The 8,229-nt window shown below is 36.4% G+C and overlaps 1 long non-coding RNA gene across 1 annotated transcript; it reads left to right on the top strand.

Annotated features, from left to right (window-relative positions):
* The first annotated feature begins 446 nt into the window (after positions 1–446).
* LOC144891108 (uncharacterized) lies at positions 447–1,697 on the top strand. The gene is made up of 2 exons (XR_013622704.1): positions 447–597; positions 938–1,697. It is a non-coding gene; the product is annotated as an uncharacterized LOC144891108 (long non-coding RNA).
* Positions 1,698–8,229: the final 6,532 nt, after the last annotated feature.

An 8,229-nucleotide genomic window follows, 5' to 3' on the forward strand; every position in this document is an offset into this window, starting at 1 on the left:
CCGGGATTTATGGCCAAATTGTAGTGATGGAAGATTTTGCACATTGGACAATCTCTATATATTTAACCTGGTGACAGCTATCGTTCCCAAAACATACAATATTTCTAGGTGATTAATGCAGTAAAACAGGTGTATTTGTGTACCCACATTTAAAACTGGCTCAACTTTCAAAAGCTGTTATCCCTGTTTGATATCAATATACATGTGGTCGATAGAGCTGGCGATTTGTCTGGCCATCTTCCGGAAGATTGTCCATGTGATTTTCTGTTGTGGAAGTACTAGTACATGACAGCTCATTAAAATTAAACTGTGTTGTGTTAGAATAAAAATTTCAAGAAATAAATACATCAAGGACACTCATTGTATGATTGCAGGAACATTTCGATGTGAATCAGTTTGAGAGGGGGCGAGCTGATGACAAAAAGAGGTTGAAGTGCTCAGCAGTTCCAACAATATTTAGCTACCGGAAACCCGTGAAGCTGCGCAACTCCCCCAAGAAGCGTGGACCGTCCAGAACTGAGAGACTACATCTACCAAACTTGTCCGACCACACCTACTCCACTCATGAACGTATTGACTCCTCAAATGAATCTCAATGTAAGAATTGTTTTATTTATTACAAAATCATGGCAGGACATGTTCAATCAATGACATATTTTAAACGATTACAAAATGACAGGCATGTGCTTGTCTATATTTGTATAGCTCTTTGAACTATAATTGTACGTTCAGATTATGATGACTATCTTCCTGTTGCCATTTTCTTTTTACATTATTCTAAATATTTTGCAAAATTAAATTGTAAAAAAATTGTGTTATATTTAACGTTAAGTATAAAATTATCTTTCCCGATTACAACATTTATCTACAGAATACTGAGCAATTGTACATACCAATTTTCCAGTTGGCCATTAATTGTATATGTGCTCTTTTGTAGCTGAGAGTGAACCTATGGACACTGATACACAAGAGGGCCAAGATACTAGTGATTCTATTGAAGAACGGCTGCTGAGATTGGAGGAGAAAAATAAAAAACTGAACGATCAATTGAGGAAGACAAAAAGAACAGCAAGATCAATATGCAAAGCAAAGTTGAAACAGGAAGCTCGAATATCAATATGTACTGAATGTATGAACCAAGTTTTGTACTGAATGTTTACTGTGTTGGTCTCATCGTGTTCCTGGTGAAATTAAACAAGTTATGGTGAATACGACGTCGTATCTGTGCTTTTCCATATCTGTTCGACTAGACGAACCGTGCACACTGCAGGTATTTTTAAAAGTTTTTTCTCTGTTTAATTACGGCTTGGCGCAGTCGAAAATTAAGTGTTAATTAAGTCGCCAGCTATGAAACATATTAATCGATCAGGCAATATCCATCAGAGTTCTGGGCAAGGGTGTAGTAATAAATGAACGTTTCAATCTTACTAGATGCCGATGACGTTTTCCTTATGTCAGAGACAGAAGCTGACTTGCAGCTTGTTAAATCATTACAATGGAAATTGAATATAAATGTCGATAAAACTAAAGTTGTACACTATAGAAATATGGCAATACCACGTACAGAATTTGTTTTAAGTGTGTTAGACTATATGTCGGCTGGAAGTCCTACACCGGAATTGCTCTCGGCACCCTTTAGAAAATATTGGATATGCCCACACTCCTTTCTAAAAGTTATTAAAATTCAGAGAACGACAGCATTGGTTTGTCTTACTTATAATGTTAGCTCTTATATGCAGTGTTGGCTTGTAATATGCATTGCCATACCACTTTTAATATCACCACACAGCTCTTTTTCACGGCAATAGCTGAGTTTTTGACAAAACAAATATCACCTGTATGTAATAATAAGACTAAATATGTGTAGTAAATTTTTTTTTAGCAGGTTTAGAATATATCACCCCATATCGCGAATGTACATGTATATCTAATCCGACACACTTAGACACAAAATGGCGTCCAAATTTGAGTTGACACAACTCTCTATATACAGGGACTCTAGCCGTGGCCGGATAGTCAAACTCCGCTGCTTCGCAAGGCCGCGTTTTATTCCTTTTTTAGTACAGAAGATTAAATTCATTCAAAAAGAACCCGGGCAACGCCGGGTGCATTCAACTCGTCTCCTACATAAGAGAGATGTTGGTCTGTGTGTGTCTGTCTGTGTGTCACCATTTTTCTCAGAGTTGGCTGAAAGGATCTTCGTCAAACTTTCAGAGGTTCATCAGTGAATGCCTGGGAGTGTTTCGGGCAAAAAAAACAACAACAAAAAACATTTTAGTTCGTTTCTTTGGAGTTTATTTTTAAAAACAATCCCTCGATAGTGCCTAAGCCTTGTAAAATTAATGACAGTTATATACTGTACAAATACACATTCGCATAAATAAATACAAAACAATCACCAGACATTTGAATACAAATAAATCAAACAATTCCGGAAGTGTACGAAGTTGGTAGTACGGCTTCTTCTTCTTCTTCCTGATCGGCAACACACTTAACTCAAAAACATGATGAATGCCACATTCACCCACCAGCATATATATGAAACCCTTCCTCTCCTGCCTCCAACCCTCTCCACTCCCCCCTCCCCTGCCCAGCAACGCCGGGTAATTCTGCTCGTATATACAGACTTGGCATTTAATATGGAATATTTTTTTTTCTTGACTTGGGTTTACTTTCGTAACTCAGTATATCAATCTGGTGAGTTTCTTTTACACTTTGGTGATTTATTTGTTAAAAGAACCATGTCACTGATTGTCTGTCGCAGCAAGAAGTCAACAACAGGATTATATCACAGGTGGCGTGGCAAAATGTACGGACAGGTGCATTTGATGATTGGCTTCACAATCGGGTATATAAGGGTTGTTGCGTTCTGTATTAGTGGAAAACAACTGCTGCATGTCTCCAAAAGTTATTGCCGCTTCCTCTGGAGATGGTCCGTCAACTCGACAATGCTGTTTGTCATGGAGTGGTGGCTTTACGAAATTACGGCATGAAACAGCGTGCTATTGCTCGGCAGTATGGCATCACTCAAGGTCAGGTGTCAATGATCCTGAAACGAAATGCTCAGAGGGGTGTCCCTACTCCAATACTGAGGCCAGGACGTCCCCGCAGAACCACAAGGAGGGATGATCGCCAGCTGCACCGGTTAGGCCACAATGGCCGTACCAAGTCAGCTAATCGGCTTAGGGCTGAGTGGCAGCAACTGACAAATGTGCCTGTATCCAGAAGGCTAGTCAACCAACGACTGGTTCAAGCAGGCTATCGTGCCAGGCGTCCCCTGAGAAAGCCACGCCTGACCAGACAACACTGCCAGCGCCGATTGCAGTGGGCCAGAGAGCACTGTCAATGGCAGCCAGGACACTGGAATCACGTGATCTTCAGTGACGAGTCTAGATTTCTGGTCTATCGTCAAGATGGCTGCGTCCGAGTGCGCAGACAAGTGCATGAAGCCTACAACAAAGATTGTATAGTGCCAAGAGTCCAAGCTGGAGGTGGTGGGGTGACCGTTTGGGCTGCTTTTCATGCAGGGGGCAAAACTGACCTGGTTGTTCTGAATGGAAACCTGAACCAGTTCAAGTACAGGGCCATTCTGGAAGAAACATTGCTTTCATTTGCTCGTGCAGCCTTTCGAGGAAACTTTGTCTTCCAAGATGACAATGAACGGCCTCATTGTGCTCGCATGATCCAACACTTTCTCGTTGACCGTGGTGTAGAGCATATGGAGTGGCCTGCCACGTCCCCGGATATGAATCCGATAGAGAACTTGGGGGCAGAATTAACGCATCAAATCGACCACTGGGACCAGCAGCCAACCTCTGTGCGTGAATTACAGCAGGCTATTGTCACTGCATGGCAAGCGATTCCTGTCCAAACCTTGGCAAATCTCGTGAACAGCATGCTTCAACGTGTACGTGCTCTCCTGAATGCTCGTGGGGATTACACGAAGTACTGAACTGTAATTTTACTGTCCGTAATCCCAGTCGTAATTTAACTTTTGTTTTTGTTAAAAAAAAATTTGGCTAATGTGCAAAATAAAGAGGTACTTCTGGAAAACGTACAGAAGTTTAACACAGTACTGTCCATGAATTGAGTTCGATATCAGTTTACATCACTTTCAAGGATCAATTTATTTGTTTTGAAATGTCAAATGTGGTTTTTGTTTCTTTTAAACGTCACATTAACAAAATCTAGAATAATTTCAACATAATTCCAATGAACTTTTGGTTCTAAGACATCTTGAAAAGTAAGTTCACCCCCACAAAAAAATATTCCATATTAAATGCCAAGTCTGTATATCTATATATATAAAGCAGTAAAGTATGTTTGTTTGTTTGTCCTCTTATAACTCGAGAACTACTCATCGCAGAGCAAAACCAAAGGCATATTCGGAATCAGTACGTCTCAGAGCAACTACAGCACACCTTAAAATTTAAAAAACTTCGCGTTTTAAAATTATGACGTCATCAGCGTATTTCGGAACGTTAATTTTTCAACTTCATATTCGGAATCAGTACGTCCCAGAGAAACTTCGTCACGTTAATTTTTCAACTTCATCCGATTGACATGGGACCAACGGCATGTGACAGAGAGTGAAACATTTATTTGACGACAATGACTTCCGACTTCCGGGTTCGGAATGCAGGACCAATGCCATTTGACAGGGAATAAAAAATAAATGCGACATTCAATTGACGACAATGACTTCCGACTTGACTCCCCCCTCCCCCATTCCCCCTCCCCCTCCCCCCTTCCACCCCCTCCCCCTCCCATCCCTCCCCATCCCCCCCTCTTCCCCTCCCCCTCTTCTCCCCTCTCCCCCTCCCCCTCCCCCTCTTCTCCCCTCTCCCCCTCCCCCTCTTCTCCCCTCTCCCCCTCCCCCTCTTCTCCCCTCTCCCCCTCCCCCTCTTCTCCCCTCTCCCCCTCCCCTCCCCCTCTTCTCCCCTCCCCCCTCTTCTCCTCTCCCCCCCGTTCCCCTCCCCCCCTCCCCTCCCCTCCCCCACCCGGCAATGCCGGGTACTTCTGCTAGTATATATATATATATATATATACATATATATATATATACATATATATATATATATATATATATATATATATATATATATATATATATATATATATATATATACATATATACACACATAATGGGATTCGGTTGCCATCAATGTTATTTTATAAATATTCACCGTACTCCATGACACCAAATCCAGCTGCCTCGACCACTGGAATGATGCATGTGGGATGGATGTAGTGCATCGTTAGGCCTCCTCCACACCTGGTCGGCTATTTGTTGCAATTAGAGTGAAGTGCGATTGAACCAACCACATGGACGTAGTTCTTTATTTGATGACTTCTTATTGACGTGGCCCCAGGCACCACTGCAGGCAAGCTTTTGTTATTCTTCACGTGCATAAATTTCTTGAGTTCTTGTAAATTTAATGACATTCTGCAAAATATAATAGATATCTACGATCACAAAGCAATCACCAAAGGTAAGCCTCCACGTGGTGCCCGTGATACAATGATATCCAGATTATTTTTGGACTGCCATATGGCATTGAACTTCAACATTTCGGGATTGAGTATACATTAAAAAATGTGTCCCCATCTACAATCTATCCATAAGACTCAGCAACCTGAAAATCGGAGGAAATTTCTTCAAGTTATGATCAAAAATGTGTTTGTGTTAATTAGATCCCAATCTGAAGGACACAAATCAAATAGCAGATGCACAACTTCAGTGCAGGTTCACTATTATTGGAAGGCCAAGTGGTATTTGAGATTCCGCAATGGCAAAATTTGAGCGATGACAAAAAACACGTTATTTTCAGACCGCCATTTGACCTTGTCCTTTAACCTGGAGGGGAATGATGTAAATCAAGTGCAAATGTGGCTTGCTATAAGCTGTGTAGTGATGGCAAATTTGTTGTGACTGGAGAAAAAAAAATTAACCAAAAATGTTTAGTCAAGTTAAAAAAAAAAATGTTGACTCCGCATACTTGTTATTCACATTATTGAAACAAAATTTCATACTTGTTATTCACATTATTGATGCAAAATTTCATACTTGTTATTCGCATTATTGATGCAAAATGTAATACTTGTTATTCACATTATTGATGCAAAATTTCATACTTTGTTATTCACATTATTGATGCAAAATTTCACACTTGTTATGAAATTTGAAATTTTGAAATTTTGTATGAAATTTTGCATTATTTATGCATTATTGATGCAAACTTTCATACTTGTTATTTCGCATTGATGCAAAATGTCATAATTGTTATTCACATTATTGATGCAAAATATCATACTTGTTATTCACATTATTGATGCAAAATGTAATACTTGTTATTCACATTATTGATGCAAAATTTCATACTTTGTTATTCACATTATTGATGCAAAATTTCACACTTGTTATGAAATTTGAAATTTGGAAATTTTGTATGAAATTTTGCATTATTTATGCATTATTGATGCAAACTTTCATACTTGTTATTTGCATAATTGATGCAAAATTTCATACTTGTTATTCACATTATTGATGCAAAATTTCATACTTGTTATTCACATTATTGATGCAAAATTTCATATTGTTATTCACATTATTGATGCAAAATTTCACACTTGTTATTCACATTATTGATGCAAAATTTCACACTTGTTATGAAATTTAAATTTTTGAAATTTTGCATGAAATTTTGCATTATTGATGCATTATTGATGCAAAATTTCATATTGTTATTCACATTATTGATGCAAAATTTCACACTTGTTATTCGCATTATTGATGCAAATTTCACACTTGTTATGAAATTTGAAATTTTGAAATTTTGTATGAAATTTTGCATTATTGATGCATTATTGATGCAAACTTTCATACTTGTTGTTTGCATTATTGATGCAAAATTTCATACTTGTTATTCGCATTGTTGATGCAAAATTTCATACTTGTTATTCACATTATTGATGCAAAATTTCATACTTTCTTATTCACATTATTGATGCAAAATTTCACACTTGTTATGAAATTTAAAATTTTGAAATTTTGTATGAAATTTTGCATTATTGATGCATTATATTGATGCAAACTTTCATACTTGCTATTTGCATTATTGATGCAAAATTTCATACTTGTCATTCACATTATTAATGCAAAATTTAATACTTGTTATTCATATTATTGATGCAAAATTTAATACTTGTTATTCACATTATTGATGCAAAATTTCAAACTTGTTATGAAATTTGAAATTTTGAAATTTTGTATGAAATTTTGCATTATTGATGCATTATATTGATGCAAACTTTCATACTTGTTATTTGCATTATTGATGCAAAATTTCATACTTGTTATTCGCATTATTGATGCAAAATTTCACACTTGTTATGAAATTTGAAATTTTGAAATTTTGTATGAAATTTTTGCATTATTGATGCATTATTGATGCAAACTTTCATACTTGTTGTTTGCATTATTGATGCAAAATTTCATACTTGTTATTCGCATTGTTGATGCAAAATTTCATACTTGTTATTCACATTATTGATGCAAAATTTCATACTTTGTTATTCACATTATTGATGCAAAATTTCACACTTGTGATGAAATTTAAAATTTTGAAATTTTGTATGAAATTTTGCATTATTGATGCATTATATTGATGCAAACTTTCATACTTGCTATTTGCATTATTGATGCAAAATTTCATACTTGTTATTCACATTATTGATGCAAAATGTCATACTTGTTATTCACATTATTGATGCCAAATTTAATTCTTGTTATTCACATTATTGATGCAAAATTTCATACTTGTTATTCACATTATTGATGCAAAATTTAATTCTTGTTATTCACATTATTGATGCAAAATTTCATACTTGTTATTCACATTATTGATGAAAAATTTCATACTTGTTGTTCACATTATTGATGCAAAATTTCATACTTGTTATTCACAGTATTGATGCAAAAGTTCATACTTGTTATTCACATTATTGATGCAAAATTTCATACTTGTTATTCACATTATTGATGCAAAATTTCATACTTGTTATTCACATTATTGATGCAAATCTTCATACTTGTTATTCACATTATTGATGCAAAATTTCATACTTGTTATTCACATTATTGATGCAAAATTTCATACTTGTTATTCTCATTATTGATGCAAAATTTCATACTTGTTAATCACATTATTGCTGCAAAATTTCCTACTT

This window comes from Myxine glutinosa, chromosome 3, assembly GCF_964187855.1.
Source record: "Myxine glutinosa chromosome 3, kmMyxGlut1.1, whole genome shotgun sequence".
Taxonomy (NCBI): domain Eukaryota; kingdom Metazoa; phylum Chordata; class Myxini; order Myxiniformes; family Myxinidae; genus Myxine; species Myxine glutinosa.